The sequence below is a fragment of the Ascaphus truei genome, chromosome 12 (genome assembly GCF_040206685.1).
Source record: "Ascaphus truei isolate aAscTru1 chromosome 12, aAscTru1.hap1, whole genome shotgun sequence".
NCBI classification, from domain to species: domain Eukaryota; kingdom Metazoa; phylum Chordata; class Amphibia; order Anura; family Ascaphidae; genus Ascaphus; species Ascaphus truei.
This window is the reverse complement of record NC_134494.1, coordinates 15,528,990-15,541,965: the sequence shown is the minus strand read 5'-3', so window position 1 is coordinate 15,541,965 and position 12,976 is coordinate 15,528,990. Positions and strand designations below refer to the sequence as shown.

At 48.7% G+C, this 12,976-nt stretch overlaps 1 protein-coding gene across 2 annotated transcripts in view; it reads right to left on the bottom strand.

Annotated features, from left to right (window-relative positions):
• The window catches only part of RASSF7 (Ras association domain family member 7), a 61,920-nt gene that overhangs the window by 41,674 nt on the left and 7,270 nt on the right, over nucleotides 1–12,976 (bottom strand). Inside the window, exon 1 of one of the 2 annotated variants that reach the window (XM_075566790.1) lies at nucleotides 4,518–4,696. The exons of the other annotated variant lie outside the window; for it this stretch is intronic. The gene's annotated coding sequence lies outside the window, so the exon portion shown is untranslated. Of the gene's footprint in view, nucleotides 1–4,517; nucleotides 4,697–12,976 lie in introns of those variants that run through there. 2 annotated transcript variants of the gene reach the window in all.

Here is a 12,976-nt window from a genome sequence, read left to right as displayed (position 1 = left end):
CCCGTTCCCCCGTCACCTCTGCCCCGTTCCCCCTGCTCCCTGCCTTGTTCCCGCGTGGCATCTGCTCCCTGCCCCGTTTCCTCTGCCCCGTTCCCCCGTCGCCTCTGCTCCCTGCCCCGTCCCCTCTGCTCTGCTCCGTGCCCCGTTCCCCCATCACCTCTGCCCCGTTCCCCCTGCTCCCTGCCTTGTTCCCCCGTCGCCCCTGCCCCTTGAAGATATATAGAATTCTTTGTGTGGAACCTGCTCTCCAATGCCGGGACTGCTGTAAGTACACAATTGTAAATGAGAGTCCAAAAAACACCATAGGGGGTATTGATATGATGCCCCTTGAAGATAGCGCGTTTCGGGTGTTCGAAATCCAATCTTCCGCAGTTGAACCCTAACTTTGAAGAATCAGAGCACAATTCGAACCAAAAATCTAAGAAAAAAGGTTCTTCATCCAATTCATTTATTTTTAATTGTTCTTAATTTTTCTATTTGGCAAAAAGCTCAAAGCTTTATACTGTATATCCACCCAAATTGACAAAAATCTTTTATTTTTTCTCCAAATACCCACGTGCCCACGTTACTGCCACGCCTCCCACGTCCGTCACCATCTCTCTAGCTGGCTAAAAACAGCCAATACAGTCTGTCGCAATTTCTCCATAAATCTTTGCTGGCAGCAAAAGGGGTTAAATATCTTTCTTTCCGGGTCTAAAATCCCCAAATATCCCTTTTGACCTTAAACTTTGGCAACAATATTGGTAACATCGTTGATTGAAGCCGCTATCAGTGTGTGAGGGAGGCTGGCTCTGTGGTCTTTGAAGTGGGAGGGTTTGCCCTGTAGTGGAATGCAAGGAATCTAAGCCGTGCCTAGCTCTGCCAGGCTCGCTCTTCTGAGTCAGGACAGGTCTAGATAAAGGGGGGCGGGGGGGGGGGGTCTTTTCCAGCCCCTGCTGCCGATTTGCAGCATACATGGGCAGTGAAATGGAAGTGAAAGCACTCAGCCACGCAACATCTCTGTCATTTGTAATGGCTTGGCAAATACAGGTTTGCAAGTGTATTGCAATACACAACATATCTAATATAGACACACGTGTGGAGGGGGAGACAGATGTGTGTATGTGTATACACACACGCGAAGTGCCGAATTATGCTGCATTGTGTAATCATACGCGGTATCACTATACATCCAGCCCGATCATGAACATGCTGCACTGTTAATACTGAGAAGCTCTATACACTTCCACCCCTATGTAATTAACATGCTCCACTGTATAGTGGCACAGAGTACACACACGTGTCACCGCCTCCCCTCCCCCCTGATAGTAGTGAGCACCTTGCCCATGCTGCCTACCTCCCCAGGGTACATAGGCCTGGGCAGCCGGATCACACACACTCCTGGGGCAGGGAACTATGCACAGGTGAGACGAGCATGCTAGGTTGTCATCAGCCTTTTAAATAGCAGGAGCGGTTGCACCTCACTCGCTAACAAGACGTCATCATAAATGGCAGGCCAGAACGGAGGCTCGGAAACACACTTAAACATGGACGGGAAACTAGTGTGACAGTTTAGAAAGATTTCTACAACGTTCATGTTTAGAAAGGGAGAGGGCCTTCTTGAAATAAAGAAGAGATAGAAGCAGGGCACTACAGATTGTATTTGCCACTTTAGTTATATCCGTAGTGCCCGGCTTTTTCCACATTAACTTAGAATACCACACAGATATCCCTTTATTTTTGGCATATTGGATGTGGCTTTGGGCTTCTCTGTCGCTTGTTGTATACATTTGCCACGCTCATTAGCTCTCCTTTTTGACACATATACATATATATTTTGTGGGGGCTCAGGGGTTCCCAAAAAGAGTTTGCTGGGGTTCTGTGTGCTATTTAAGATATCACTGGACCAGGAGCACCAGTATTGTATCTCCCCCCCCCTTTTTTTTCGTTTTATAGGTGTGCAGCATCCCCCCCCCCCCCATTTGTATTATTTCTTGAAATAAATCCATTTTTCTTTCAAAATAGAAAATGGAACCATTAGTTTGCCAAGAACAATAAATAAAAACAGAAGTAAGACTGAGATTGCAGATGTAAAAAGGTAGTGGTACTCAGCACCCAAAGAACCAGCATACACTCCCAATAATGTACAGATACAATGCATGCAATACAACACCCCCTACGCAGCAGATTCATACTCCAAGTTGTACAGCACTTGGCAATACATTCAAAGCACTCAGATATGCAACACCTCTGACAACTTTTCAGCAATCCCACCTGATTGGCCAGGGTCCTCCAGAGCTGAACCTCACTCACTATACATACACCAGTGTTAAAGCTCCCAAATCTCACAAGCCAATAGCAAGCAGCAACATCATCATTTGCGGCTTCCTGTTGGACGGTCATTTAAATTCCCCCCCCCCCCCCGGGAACACTGGTATTGACATCGGCAAGTACCTAAAGAGTGCGGTTCAGCTCCTGGAGACCCAGCTTTTTCCAATGGCCTAAAATACTGACCAAGTCACTGCCGCTTTATTCTTGTACATACACAAGAGAAAAGTAGTTTTCTACATGGGAGGAACCATGTAAAATTCAAATAAATATATAAAAAAAAGTGTGTGTGTGTCTCAGAAAAATACAAAAGCATTATAGTACATGATCTAACAGTTTTTCAATGTCTTTAAAACAAGCGTTGTATCACCAATTTTGAGACACACACACAAAATGTCATTAGAGAATCACATTTTTAAAGCCATACTTTCTCTCCAATTAATATATGATGCCTCTTTTCAACAAGTATCTTTACATAGCGCTTCTGCATGCTCACACTGGAATGTGCCCGGCGTGTAACACATGTCCTGTCTCCCAACCAAGGCGAACAGAGAATTCAATCTTCACGGGAATAGGCCCAGAAATATAGTTTTTTTTAATGCTTTGGGCAAAAAAAGTGCACAGATGGGCCTATTGGCAGAAAAAGGTTAAATAAATGGCTTTAACCTTTTTTTTTTTTTAGCCAGAGAACAGGCATCCTAAAACCCTGCAGCAGCTTCCTATGTGGAGGAAATGATTTCCCAGTTTATTGTATTTGCGGGAGGTTTAAAGATGGCCGCCATCTGCTTTCTAACAGCATTCATACATTCTAATCTCCGTTAGGCGTGAACCCCTAAAAACAACCCATAATATAGTCTATATTTTATTATTAGCGTAATTTATGTCAATGGATTTTTCTTAATAGAATCTCATCTCCTAAGCAAACTGTGTATTTTATTTATTTACATATTACTCCGCCGTTTCTATATACCGGCATATTAGTGTCAGGCTAGCGTGGTAGGGTTATGGTAAGGTTTAGGATAACATTAGGATTAGGCTGGCATGATACAGTTAGGGTAATTATTAGGCTGGCATTTTAGGGTAAGGATTAGGCTGGCACATTAGGGCAAGGGTTGGACTAGCGTATTAGGCTGTTTTAGTAGGGTAAAGGTTAAACTGGCATAGTAGGGTTAGGGCAAGTGTTAGTCTAGGAGTTTAGGCTGGCATAGGAGGACCTGGCTGGCCTATTAGCACAAGTGTTAGGCTGGCATAGGAGGGTAAAGGTTAGGCTGGCATAGGAGGGTAAGGGTTAGGCTGGCATAGGAGGGTAAGGGTTAGGCTGGCATAGGAGGACCTGGCTGGCCTATTAGCACAAGTGTTAGGCTGGCATAGGAGGGTAAAGGTTAGGCTGGCATAGGAGGACCTGGCTGGCCTATTAGCATATGGGTTAGGCTAGCATAGGAGGGTAAGGGTTAGGCTGGCATAGGAGGACCTGGCTGGCCTATTAGCATATGGGTTAGGCTGGCATAGGAGGGTAAGGGTTAGGCTGGCATAGGAGGGTAAGGGTTAGGCTGGCATAGGAGGACCTGGTTAGCCTAATATCATAAGGGTTAGGTTGGCATTTAAGTTTGGGATAAGGGCTATCCTGCTGCCCCTAGTTGCACAGCAGCATGGTAAACATGGATGAACCCGTGCCTTATTTACCTGCCGTAGAAAAAAGGTCAATTATGCTTTTTAAACATTAAAAAAAAACCTAAAAAAAAAATCTTAAAATGTAAAATAAAGATATTGCCACCGAAAGCCTTTAGACTTCAAAATATGTTACATAGTGAACAAGCTTTTATTACCCGGTGCCACCGAGTGTTTGAGCAGCAGTAACGTGATCACCCAAAGCAACGCAGGTAATAACGCAGGTAATAACGCAGGTAATAACGCTTACCATCCAGGTGTACATTTCAGAAGGGGACAGGCAGTTTTTTTTTTAATATGATTATATATACTTTTAAAGCCAACAAGGTACACAGCACTTCATTTTCACAAACATTACAATACAGATGGGATAAGCGCGTCAAGACATAAATGAAACATTGAGAGAAAGGAGTCCCTGACCCGCAGAGCTAGCAATCGAATGGCAGCGTAAGAGTTAAATACAACAACCCCAACCGCCTGGATTTTCGGGCTTAACCTGTAGGGCATTGATCGTCGGAGGTAAGAACTTTATGTTCGCTTACCTGTTAGGTCCGCTGGTCAATGTTAGATCCCCGGCAGCCAGGTCAGATCTCCCAACCGGATCTCTGAACCAGGAGCCAAATCCAATTTAAAAAGCCAATTGTGCACCTTGATCCTGCAGCCCTGATCAGCTGATCCTTCCCCCACCCTGCACAGTCCTGGAATGAGTGCCAGGGGAGCAACCTGCAACACAACAGTCCCCTCTGATTGGCTAGCATCTGGCCTGCTGCACGCCCCCTGTCCTCTCTGCCTATCACAGGGTCTTCCCTGGCCACGCCCCTTTGTGCAGGTGTGGGCGGTGCTAGGTGTCATCTGGCAGCAGGTGATGTAATGCTCCAAAGGACATAGGTGTGCTTAACCCATTCATGTCTAGATAGAACGATGTCGCTTTTGTTCACCCTAATTAAAATAATGAATGTATTGAAATTAATTTAATTTAAAAAAAAAAAAATTGTAGTTCTTATTCTTTGGCATTTTTTTACCAACATTTCTAATTATATTAAAAATATAAAATTATATATAAGCATTTATGTATTTGTAGGGAAAAATAAAGGCGTCAGTCAGCATAACCAAAAATACAAATGAATCATTAAATCCCGGAAATGCGCACGCGGGTGGCGTTATCTCCCAAATCCTCACAAGATATACCAATTACCGCAACACTCAAAAGACTGCAATTCACATCAGTGAAGCATAAGGCAGTGGTTATAAATAAAAACGCGCGCGGCAGTGCCGCGTGTACCGGCGCAGCGCCAAAGCAAAAATGATACATAAAGCGCAACTATCACGCCGCTTGCTACTGCAATGCGGGCGCCAGTGGAAGCGTTTTGCAAATTTGTTTTCTGTTTGCGACGGCCGCGTCACATAACGCGGCCATCCAATAAAAAAATCAGATTTCGCTAATGTGACGTCACAGATGTGCGCGCGCGGCCCTGCAGTTCCGCTGTATAATAGCAGCCTAAGGCCGCGATTATAGTGGCGGCAAACAGACCTCGTCTCTATGATCACACGCGCGATGAAGCGCGATGAAGCGTGCGATTCTCGAGAAGACAAACAATTTTGTGAGGTCACGGCCACGTCTCCACATCGCCTCGGACCTCAGTGCCGGTTTCGCGCGAGCGTGTGATGTCATGCGCTCCGTAGCGCGTGCGCCCACTATAATCGCGGCCTATGGAGAAAAAGTCCTATTTTAATCATTAACGCCAATGGTGAAAAAACACCAAGTGGTGAAAAACACAAGGAAGGTGATGCTATGAAGCAGGGTGCCCCATTCACACACTCATGAGAAGACCCCACAAACAGGGGCAAACAAACAAGGGACAGACTAAAAGTTAATAATGACCCATTTTATCACTATTAATAATACTAATAACTAGCACTAATAAGAAGAATTAATCATATTAATATGTTATTTTCTATATAATTAGAGCGAGTTGCATGGACTGTTGCTTTTTCTTGGACTTCTTTCACTGTGCCTTAATTGAGGGGGTCGGGAGGGGGGGAAGACGGGGTGGACCAGAACAGAGGAGGCCTTTGCTGACACCCAAGTTCCCAAGCTACAAAGTGTTTTGTCCACAAGGAGGAATGCTGGCCCGGTGGGCACAAAATGGCCAAGGCGTCAGCATACCCTCCAACTGTACCTATTTAGTAGGTACTGGCACTGTTTTTATGTTCTGTGCCTATTACATTCAGCTGTATCTATTTCTGCTGGTGGTTGAAGCTTGGATCGTTCCGCTAATTAAAACTGCTTGGAGAATAATGAGTGATTAGCTGGTGTCAAATAAAAATACCATACCGATCGCGCATGCCACCTCCAAATTTTGCCGCAGTAGGCCCGGGCCTAATGGGAAATCGGCCACTGCTTAGCATACGATGCTTCCACTGCCGCAAGGGATTCTGGGTAATGGCGTGTAAATGAGCACTCACATTGTGTCACTTCTTGCTTGGACCTTTATAAGTTAAAATGGCCAAGAAGCAAAAAGCGACACACTGAGGGTTCATTTGCATGTCGCTACCCAGAATCCCTGGCGGCAGTGGAAACATTGTATACTAGGAGATAATGGTGAAAAGCAGGGTTGCAGACCTGTCACAAGTGGTATTTTTATTTGCTGTACACTGTATGGTGGAGGGTTTTTGCTACTTTTTCACTCACCATATACACACACACAGGCGAGAAAAAAAGTTTGTAAACCCCAATGATAATTACAGAAATTCCATCGTTTTTCCATGATATGCTTCTTGAATCAAAACCATTCTTTTCTTAAATATCCAATAGTGTTTATATTAACCAAGTCCATGAATGAATGTCCACAAAATGATGTATGAATTAGACACACAATGCGTAATTAAGAGTCGGGTATGTGCAAAAGTAAGTGAATCCTGGTTTTATCAGCTAAATGAAGGGGGATAATTAGAATCAGGTGTCCTTCCCTATATAAAGATCAGAAACGTTGTGAGTTTGGTCTTCACCATACAGGTGTGTGGAAACCCGCCATGTCACGATCAAAAGAATCTCTGAGGACCTAAGAACAGCAGTTATTAACGCTCATCAGTCTTGAAATGGTTACAAAAGCATTTATAAGTATTTGAGGCTCCACCAATCCACTGTCAAGACGAATGGAGAAAGTTCAAGACCACAGGAGCAGTTGTCCTACTAAAATCTCTCCAAGAACAAACCGGCAAATCATCCAGGAAGTCACAAAGAACCGCAGAGTAACATCCAAGGATCTGCAGGCCACTCGCCTTAGCTAATGTGAGTGTTCATGACTTAACTATCATAAAAAGACTGAAGAATGGTGTTCATGGAAGGATAGCCAGGAGGACACCACTGATCTCTAAAAAGAACATTGCTGCCCATCTGAAGTTCGCCAAAGAGCACATAGATAATCCACAAGACTTCTGGAACAATGTTCTCTGGACGGACGAGTCAAAGGTAGAACTTTTTGGCCTCAATGAGAAATGTTATGTTTGCCAAAACCCCAAAACTTTGTTCGGACCTCATACCAACTGTCAAGCATGGTGGTGGGAGTGTGATGGTCTGGGGCTGCTTTGCTGCCTCAGGACCGCTTGTCATCATTGACACAAACATGAATTCTGCATTGTACAGTATCAGATTCTAGAGAAGAATGTCAGGCCATCCATCTGTGAGCTGAAGCTGAAGCGAAAGTGTGACATGGAGCCAAGCAATGAACCTAAACATACAAACAGATCTATAAAAGAGTGGCTGCAGAAGAAGAAATTCTGCGTTTTAGAACAGCCTAGTCAAAGTGCGGATCTAAACCCCATCAAAATGGTATGGCAGGACCTGAAGCAAGCTGACCGTGCAAGGAAGCCCTCAAATGTCACTGGGTTGAAGCAGTTCTGTAAGGAGGAATGGGCCATAATTCCTGAAAACCGATGTGAGAGACTGACCGGCAGTTACAGGAAACGCTTATTAAAGGCATTGCTGATCGTGGGGGCGCAACCAGGTACTGACTCTAAAGGGTCACGTACTTTTTCACACAGGGAAATTGAATGTTGAACCATTTGTGGATAAATAAATGTTGAAAGAGTGTCATGTTTTTGTGACATTTGTTTGATCAGGTTATCTTTATCTATTTGAATAAATGGGGAACGGGATGATACTCCCTCATCAGCCTAAAGTAATAAACTAATAATCAACACTGAGGTGCAATAGGGACAATATACTGTAGCAATAGTGAACCAAACAAGAGAAGTTTCCCTGTTGAATGAACTCACCACAGTGAGCACCCGCCACAGTGAGCACCCGCCACAGTGAGCATTCGCCACAGTGAGCACTCGCACCCGCCACAGTGAGCACTCGCCACAGTGAGCATTCACCACAGTGAGCACTCGCACCCACCACAGTGAGCACTCGCCACAGTGAGCACTCGCCACAGTGAGCACTCGCACCCACCACAGTGAGCACTCGCCAGTGAGCACTCGCGACAGTGAGCACTCGCCACAGTGAGCACTCGCCACAGTGAGCACTCGCCACAGTGAGCACTCGCACCCACCACAGTGAGCACCCACCACAGTGAGCACCCACAACAGTGAGCACCCACAACAGTGAGCACCCGCCACAGTGAACACCCGCCACAGTGAGCACCCACCACAGTGAGCACCCACAACAGTGAGCATCCACAACAGTGAGCACCTGCCACAGTGAACACCCGCCACAGTGAGCACCCGCCACAGTGAGCATTCGCCACAGTGAGCACTCGCACCCACCACAGTGAGCACTCGCACCCACCACAGTGAGCACTCGCACCCACCACAGTGAGCACTCGCCAGTGAGCACTCGCCACAGTGAGCACTCGCACCCACCACAGTGAGCACCCGCCACAGTGAGCACCCACCACAGTGAGCACCCACCACAGTGAGCACTCGCACTCACCACAGTGAGCACTCGCCACAGTGAGCACCCACCACAGTGAGCACCCACCACAGTGAGCACTCGCACTCACCACAGTGAGCACTCGCCAGTGAGCACTCGCCACAGTGAGCACTCGCACCCACCACAGTGAGCACCCGCCACAGTGAGCACCCACCACAGTGAGCACCCACCACAGTGAGCACTCGCACTCACCACAGTGAGCACTCGCCACAGTGAGCACCCACCACAGTGAGCACCCACCACAGTGAGCACCCACCACAGTGAGCACTCGCACTCACCACAGTGAGCACTCGCCAGTGAGCACTCGCCACAGTGAGCACCCACAACAGTGAGCACCCACAACAGTGAGCACCCGCCACAGTGAACACCCGCCACAGTGAACACCCACCACAGTGAGCACCCACAACAGTGAGCATCCACAACAGTGAGCACCTGCCACAGTGAACACCCGCCACAGTGAGCACCCGCCACAGTGAGCATTCGCCACAGTGAGCACTCGCACCCACCACAGTGAGCACTCGCACCCACCACAGTGAGCACTCGCACCCACCACAGTGAGCACTCGCCAGTGAGCACTCGCCACAGTGAGCACTCGCACCCACCACAGTGAGCACCCGCCACAGTGAGCACCCACCACAGTGAGCACCCACCACAGTGAGCACTCGCACTCACCACAGTGAGCACTCGCCACAGTGAGCACCCACCACAGTGAGCACCCACCACAGTGAGCACTCGCACTCACCACAGTGAGCACTCGCCAGTGAGCACTCGCCACAGTGAGCACTCGCACCCACCACAGTGAGCACCCGCCACAGTGAGCACCCACCACAGTGAGCACCCACCACAGTGAGCACTCGCACTCACCACAGTGAGCACTCGCCACAGTGAGCACCCACCACAGTGAGCACCCACCACAGTGAGCACCCACCACAGTGAGCACTCGCACTCACCACAGTGAGCACTCGCCAGTGAGCACTCGCCACAGTGAGCACTCGCACCCACCACAGTGAGCACCCGCCACAGTGAGCACCCACCACAGTGAGCACCCACCACAGTGAGCACTCGCACTCACCACAGTGAGCACCCACCACAGTGAGCACCCACCACAGTGAGCACTCGCACTCACCACAGTGAGCACTTGCCACAGTGAGCACCCACAACAGTGAGCACCCACAACAGTGAGCACCCGCCACAGTGAGCACCCGCCACAGTGAGCACTCGCCACAGTGAGCACTCGCCACAGTGAGCACTCGCCACAGTGAGCATTCACCACAGTGAGCACTCGCACCCACCACAGTGAGCACTCACCACAGTGAGCACTCGCCACAGTGAGCACTCGCACCCACCACAGTGAGCACTCGCCAGTGAGCACTCGCGACAGTGAGCACTCGCCACAGTGAGCACCCACCACAGTGAGCACCCACAACAGTGAGCACCCACAACAGTGAGCACCCACAACAGTGAGCACCCGCCACAGTAAACACCCGCCACAGTGAGCACCCGCCACAGTGAGCACTCGCCACAGTGAGCACTCGCCACAGTGAGCACTCGCACCCACCACAGTGAGAACTCGCACCAACCACAGAGAGCACTCGCACCCACCACAGTGAGCACTCGCCAGTGAGCACTCACCACAGTGAGCACTCGCACCCACCACAGTGAGCACCCACCACAGTGAGCACCCACCACAGTGAGCACTCGCACTCACCATAGTGAGCACCCGCCACAGTGAGCACCCACCACAGTGAGCACTCGCACTCACCACAGTGAACACTTGCCAGTGAGCACTCGCCACAGTGAGCACTCGCACCCACCACAGTGAGCACCCACCACAGTGAGCACCCACCACAGTGAGCACTCGCACTCACCAGTGAGCACTCGCCACAGTGAGCACTCGCCACAGTGAGCACCCACCACAGTGAGCACCTACCACAGTGAGCACTCGCACTCACCACAGTGAGCACTCGCCACAGTGAGCACCCACAACAGTGAGCACCCACAACAGTGAGCACCCGCCACAGTGAGCACTCGCCACAGTGAGCACTCGCCACAGTGAGCACTCGCCACATTCAACAGGGAAACTTCTCTTGTTTGGTTCACTATCTGTATCTATTATTAGGACTTGTATTAAGACCCAAAAACATTTTAGAAATATGAAATATGTGAAAATCCTAAGGAGTTCACAAACTTTTTCTCGCCACTGTGTGTGTATCTATATCCATCTATCCATTAGTGCCCTTGGCTCCTAGGAGAGACTGCCCCCCTTATTATAGGGTGACCAGATTTACAAAAGTAAAAACAGGACACATTAAAAAAAAATATTTATAAAACAAATGACATCATCAACTGCGCTTTATGTCTCCTTTGTGTCTCTCCGCCCCTCTCACACACACATCCTATTCTCTACCCCCCCATCCCTCCATTCTCGTTCCCCCATCCCTCCATTCTCATTCCCCCCCATCCCTCCATTCTCATTCCACCCTTCCCATTCTGTCGCTCACCCCATTCTCTGTCGCTCTCTCTCTCCCCCCCATTCTCTGTCTCTCTCTCTCCCCCATTCTCTGTCTCTCTCCCTCATTCTCTGTGTCTCACTCCCCCATTCTCTTTGTCTCTCTCTCTCCCCCATTCTCTGTGTTGCTCTCTCCCCCATTCTCTGTGTTGCTCTCTCCCCCATCCTCTGTCTCTCTCTCCCCCATCCTCTGTCTCTCTCTCCCCCATCCTCTGTCTCTCTCTCCCCCATCCTCTGTCTCTCTCTCCCCCATCCTCTGTCTCTCTCTCCCCCATCCTCTGTCTCTCTCTCCCCCATCCTCTGTCTCTCTCTCCCCCATCCTCTGTCTCTCTCTCCCCCATCCTCTGTCTCTCTCTCCCCCATCCTCTGTCTCTCTCTCCCCCATCCTCTGTCTCTCTCGCCCCCATCCTCTGTCTCTCTCGCCCCCATCCTCTGTCTCTCTCGCCCCCATCCTCTGTCTCTCTCGCCCCCATCCTCTGTCTCTCTCGCCCCCATCCTCTGTGTCTCTCTCACCCCCATTCTCTGTGTCTCTCTCTCCCCTCCATTCCCTCTCTCTCTCTCCCCCATTCTCTGTGTGCCTCACTCTCCCATGCTGTCTCTGTCTCCCCATGCTGTGTGTCTCTCTCCCTATGCTGTGTGTGTGCGTCTCTCTCCCCATGCTGTGTCTCTCTCCCCATGCTGTGTCTCTCTCTCCATGCTGTGTCTCTCTCTCCATGCTGTGTCTCTCTCTCCATGCTGTCTCTCTCTCCATGCTGTGTCTCTCTCTCCATGCTGTGTCTCTCTCTCCATGCTGTGTCTCTCTCTCCATGCTGTGTCTCTCTCTCCATGCTGTGTCTCTCTCTCCATGCTGTGTCTCTCTCTCCATGCTGTGTCTCTCTCCCCATGCTGTGTTTCTGTCCCCGTATAGTGAGTGTGTGTCCCTACCTGTCACTGTGGAATGTGTGTGGGGGGGGGGGGGGATGGGGGCCTCCCCCCCTCCCCTGCTCTGATGGTCAAAACCGGAACAACCACAAAAAACGGGACATTTTAGAGAATGCGGGGCACCCGGAACAGGCATTAAAAACCGGGACTGTCCCGGCTAAACCGGGACATCTGGTTACCCTAACCCTTAAACATGTCACTGCCATTAGTACACTTTGCCCTAGGAGGGACTGACCCCTTAACCATGTCATTGCCATTAGTACACTTTGCCCCTAGGAGACACTGACCCCTTAACCATGTCACTGCCATTAGTACACTCTGCTCCTAGGAGACACTGACCCCATAACCATGTCACTGCAATAACACAATGTGATATAATGGTAGTTTCAGTCTATTGTTATCTGTGGTACTGCACCTTAACTTTGTATGTTAAAGTTATTTTTAATACATCATAGGGGATAAATAAAGATAAAGTAAATAATATATTATTATTATTAGCACTGCTTATTAGTGTCTTGCAGTCACATATTGCAGTGAACATGTTAAATCACAATGTGTTTGTTTTTGAGAAGATCAAATATACTCAAAACTCCTTTAATTTTTTAATACGTTATAAATAGTGGACTGTCTGAGCC